Consider the following 6,000-nt stretch of genomic DNA (forward strand, 5'->3'; position numbering starts at 1 on the left):
ACAGATCAGATCTGAAACTTGCTTTATGCTTTTTACTTTTCCAGCTTTTCCTGTCAATCCAGCCAGTTTAGGAAATATGGTCCCCACGTACTTTTCCATCTTGTCTGCCTATTTTGGAAAGTTTTCAGCATGATCTTTTAGATGAAGGTGTTCCTAGTAGCCTTAGCTTAGATTTAAATGTTTGCTTCGTGTTTAGTCGTTCATGTATGTTGTCGTACGTAGCCTGTCTAGTTGATCAGTTAGGTAGAGTCCCCGGTTCATTCTTCCAAGTCAAGTAGGTAAAACTTAAACCCACTTAGTTGCGTGGCAACTGCCAAAAACCTCCCAAAATGTCCCGAACACATGCTTGATACCTCCATCCTTGTGGGATTCAATCCTTACTTCCCTATACTAATTAATACTCCCTCCGTCCCCAAAGAATATGCACTTTGGGTTCGGCACAGGTTTTAATACTCCATCCGTCCCATAATAGAGGTCACACTTTCCTTTTTAGTTTGTTCCTGTAACACCCCGACTTTTTCTACTCTTTTTATTGTGTTCTTGAAAGGACCGTCGTTTGTACACTTGAAAATTTTTTCGACCTTGTTTCTTTTGTCGAGAGAATAATTTTACAATTTGGCTTTGGGCTATTAATTTTAAGAGTGTTGGGTCATCCAAATTTTCTTATTCTTTAACCAACTTAGCCAAACTCTACAATTTACATGTTGGGCCCAATTTCATCAAAGAACTTTAAGTTTCCAAGCCCAATTCATTTTATTTGGAAACCACACTTTGAAGCCCAATTAGAGATTAATGATTTCTATACATGCATCCTTTCCTCAACCCCACGACACCTTCCACCCTTCATCTTCCACCTTCCAACTCCCTCAATTAATCCTACAACCAAAAGACACCCCATTTAAACATCCACCCTTTCACTTCTCTTCTCACTTTATACTTTACAACAAGAACAAAGAGAGAGAGGAGAAGAAACCGAGAGATGAGGGGAGAAGAAGAGTGAGGCAGCGGCGATGAGGAAGAGAAATGGCGACGTTAGAAGCGTGAGGGCTCCGGTTCAATCGAACGCAGCAACGTCAGTTCAGCGGCAACGATCCAGCAGTGGCGACGAACAGTGGCCCTTACACGGCACCCTAAAGAACAGATATGGCAGTTTCTTAAATAAATCAAGGAGAAATGGTTGTGTTTTGAAATGATGAGGAAAAATGATTGGAGGATGAGTTGAAAGGTTGTGATTGAGATATTTTTAGTGTCTTGGGCCTTTTCAAGTTAAAACCCCGAGGTCACACAATGGTGGCATGATATAACTGTTTTGGCATGAGTTCACTGAGTGCATCAAGTACTCAGCCCCTGCATATGTTTTCCCTATGTGCAGGTTGAGCGTGGACGGGGGACGGAGGATGTTGAGCATTGGACAGAGACAGTATTCAATAAATGATCCGGTTGCTATTGTGTCTTCATACATAATAGTAGCTAACTCTCAAAATGCTTCCGCTACGTCAAGTTTTAAGAATTTCTTTGAATTCCTTTGAATTGTCAAACTATGTCATTCACGTTATGTACCTTCGGGATTTGAAACCTTGTTGATAAACGAAATTTCGTATTTTGATCGATAAGTCGTACTTCTTTGGTTGTTCCCCTTTCTTCCCCGCTTCTTAATTCCCCCACTAGTCACGATTTCCCGTGCTTCCTATCGTTAGAAAGTGCGGTCGTGACAGAATGGTATCAGAGCAATTTTTCCTTCCGCTCTGGACCGAGAGTCTCTTATTCAATCTAGTCTAGACTCGTTTCGCTAGACTATGAGGTTGTGAATTGAAGGCTCAACATCCCGACTGTCACACTCAACCGAGAAAAAGGTAAGATGTTTTATGAGAATGTTTTGAGAAAGAAAGATGATGAAGTTTTGATGAGGAACGATGGATTGTTTGTTTTTACATGAAAAGATGAAAGTTGATGTTCAAGTATGTTTTGATTTTTGAGTCAAAGCTTGTACTTCAAAGTTGAAAGTGAGATGTTGAATTTTTGAGAAAAGTGTGAGTTTTGAAGAAAATGTTTTGATTTGAAAGTAGATGTGAAATGTGAAAGCGTTCTGTTTTGGGAAGTGAAATGTTGTGTATTGTACTTGTTATTTGAAGTATGAATGACTGGATATGTGATATTTGTTGATCTATGAGGTGGTAAAATGTTGTGAAATGAGAAATGTTTATGCAATTGATGTTGGACGTGATAATGAATGGAGTATGATTGATAATGTTATGAGATGTAGACTTCAAAGGCCTTAGATGTAGGCTAGTTATACGCGCGAACTATGTTTTCTTTTAAGGCAATATACTTATCGATGGAACGAATGAGGCCTAGAAAATAGCGAATTCCAAGGGGCGTGATGAGATGACGAGGCAAGGAGATCGAGAGTGCGAATGGAGGTCGGTGAACCATGAAACTTTTTATTCTTGGAATGACGCGAAATGTTGGAGCAAGCTTGATGTGCGAACTATTTCACGATTTCCTACGTTTTCCCTGAACGACAAGAACAAAAAGAATACGAGGTAGATTTCAAGTAGTGGAAGATAGCGAAGACGAAATGAAGTTCAAACGCAAAAGAGGGTGTAAGACAAGGAGGGATGACGCGCAGTGCGCGAGTTAAGTTAATATAGTCTAATCTCGCATAAATTGTTAGGAGTGGCAGCGATGTGACTTTGAACTACAATTAAACGACATGAGGAAGCTGCTTGGAAGACAAGACGATGGAAAAATTCTATACTGGAAGGACGTAAGTAAATTTCGGGACGAAATTTTTGTTAAGGTGGGTAGATTGTAACACCCCGACTTTTTCTACTCTTTTTATTGTGTTCTTGAAAGGACCGTCGTTTGTACACTTGAAAATTTTTTCGACCTTGTTTCTTTTGTCGAGAGAATAATTTTACAATTTGGCTTTGGGCTATTAATTTTAAGAGTGTTGGGTCATCCAAATTTTCTTATTCTTTAACCAACTTAGCCAAACTCTACAATTTACATGTTGGGCCCAATTTCATCAAAGAACTTTAAGTTTCCAAGCCCAATTCATTTTATTTGGAAACCACACTTTGAAGCCCAATTAGAGATTAATGATTTCTATACATGCATCCTTTCCTCAACCCCACGACACCTTCCACCCTTCATCTTCCACCTTCCAACTCCCTCAATTAATCCTACAACCAAAAGACACCCCATTTAAACATCCACCCTTTCACTTCTCTTCTCACTTTATACTTTACAACAAGAACAAAGAGAGAGAGGAGAAGAAACCGAGAGATGAGGGGAGAAGAAGAGTGAGGCAGCGGCGATGAGGAAGAGAAATGGCGACGTTAGAAGCGTGAGGGCTCCGGTTCAATCGAACGCAGCAACGTCAGTTCAGCGGCAACGATCCAGCAGTGGCGACGAACAGTGGCCCTTACACGGCACCCTAAAGAACAGATATGGCAGTTTCTTAAATAAATCAAGGAGAAATGGTTGTGTTTTGAAATGATGAGGAAAAATGATTGGAGGATGAGTTGAAAGGTTGTGATTGAGATATTTTTAGTGTCTCGGGCCTTTTCAAGTTAAAACCCCGAGGTCACACAATGGTGGCATGATATAACTGTTTTGGCATGAGTTCACTGAGTGCATCAAGTACTCAGCCCCTGCATATGTTTTCCCTATGTGCAGGTTGAGCGTGGACGGGGGACGGAGGATGTTGAGCATTGGACAGAGACAGTATTCAATAAATGATCCGGTTGCTATTGTGTCTTCATACATAATAGTAGCTAACTCTCAAAATGCTTCCGCTACGTCAAGTTTTAAGAATTTCTTTGAATTCCTTTGAATTGTCAAACTATGTCATTCACGTTATGTACCTTCGGGATTTGAAACCTTGTTGATAAACGAAATTTCGTATTTTGATCGATAAGTCGTACTTCTTTGGTTGTTCCCCTTTCTTCCCCGCTTCTTAATTCCCCCACTAGTCACGATTTCCCGTGCTTCCTATCGTTAGAAAGTGCGGTCGTGACAGTTCCACAAAAGATGTCACATTTCCTTTTTTGAAAAAAGTTCTCTCACATTAATATACATTTATATTATTTTCTCTTTCCACTTAACACACAAAACAACACCACTTAAAATCTTGTGTCAATCCCTAAGTGTGACATCTACTCTGGGACAGAGGGAGTACAAAATTGGGAAAACAAGAGAGAGATAGAAAGAAAAAGTAATTAAAGTATTGTTAGTGGAGAATGAGTCTCACCTCATTAGAATGAAAAGAGTTTTTAAAATTGGAAAGTGCATACTCTTGTGGGACGGACTAACTAGGAAAGAATGCATATTCTTGTAGGACGGCGTGAGTAGTATTTGTGGTTTATGGGTTTAAAAGTAGCTTCGTATTGCGCGTCCGACAACACGTAGATAGGTCGGGAGTCTGCCTAATCAGTTTGGTCCAGTCAGTCTTCTTGATCTGTCTGCGATTTTACTTTATATATTTTGTTTACATCGCGCGTTCTCGAGCCAGGTCTTTCACCCATTTTTTCAACAAATTTCCAATATCCGTCGGTAGAAATAGGATGTCAAATTGACGAAGCAGAAGAAGAATAGAGATTTAATTCTATTGTTGATTTGGCAATTGGGCACGTAATTCGTTTGGAAAATTTTCACAATTACCGATTCTCTTCTTTCTTGCCCATTTCTAATTCTTGAAAATTTATCAAAATCCGTCTGCGCAAATTTGAGATTCTTGAAAATTTTGGAGAAGCAAGAAATAACAATATGAGATGTTATGTTGAATTTAAGCTTGGAAAAAAATATTGTGGAATCTCAATTTGAAGAAGAAAATAATAAAGAGATAGCACAGATTGTATTGTTTGTGATAAAGATTGTGTAGATGATTTTTTTTTACTAATATCGCCGAAGAATACTCCCTCTGTTCCATAGTAGTTGAATCATTTTGCCATTTTGGTATGTTCTATAGTAGTGGAGTTATTTCCTTTTTTTGGTAAAAAGTCACCACATTTCTTCTCACTTACTTTTCCCCCTCTCTTACTTTATTCTCTCTACATTTTCATCTCTCCTACTTTATTATATTTTTATTTAATACATTACACACTTTTTTCTTAATCTCCGTGCCGGAATGAATGTCTTCACTACTTTGGAACGAAGAGAGTAAGAAATAAAACCTGATTTCACATTTTATAAAGAAATAAAAAATAGAACTAAAAATTAGAAAGAAAGAGAAAAATAGTCGCTCAAAATGAGCGATAGCCGTATCAATCCTCTTAGGCCAAATTCATATTTTTGTCCTATGTTTAGGAGTAAATATGACATTTATTCTTTGTTTTATCACTTAATTGACTCTTCTTATCTTTCCTACTTTTTTCCCTCTCTTATTTATTTTACTTTCATTTAATCTATTTAACATAACTCCGCTCAAAAAAGTTTTGTACCAACTTAATTGGGACGAATGGAGTAATATAATATCCTTTCAAACAGACAAAATAGTGCAACCTTATAATGCGAGTGACTGTCTAGGATTGATACCAGTGGCGGATCCAGAAATTTCATATTGGGGGTGCGATAAATAATTATATTCACTTGAAAATATAAAATTGAATCGATATTTTTTCGGCTATGTCAATTTTTCTATCAAGTCATTCCATTAAATAAAAATAATTATTTTTAGGGCTATTACTTGAAAAATTTTCAGTATTAAATTATAAGTTTTTTTAGATATTTATATAAAACGCGCTTTGGAGGGATCAATCTCAGGTCAGTGCCGTGGAAGGGTGATGCATATACCACTAAGCTACTTCCATATTTTGAGAATACAATGGTACCCCATGTTCTTAATTGAATCCGCCAGTGATTGATACCCACTGTTCCCCTAAAATATGGACTATTTTATTTTAAATTTATCCCTTTGAAATATGAACTTTCTAATTTAGGATAAAACTTTTTTTCTAATAAAGCGAGAATTCATTCTCTACTAACAATACTTAGCAT

This window comes from Salvia splendens, chromosome 16, assembly GCF_004379255.2.
Source record: "Salvia splendens isolate huo1 chromosome 16, SspV2, whole genome shotgun sequence".
In the NCBI taxonomy this organism is placed as follows: Eukaryota; Viridiplantae; Streptophyta; class Magnoliopsida; order Lamiales; family Lamiaceae; genus Salvia; species Salvia splendens.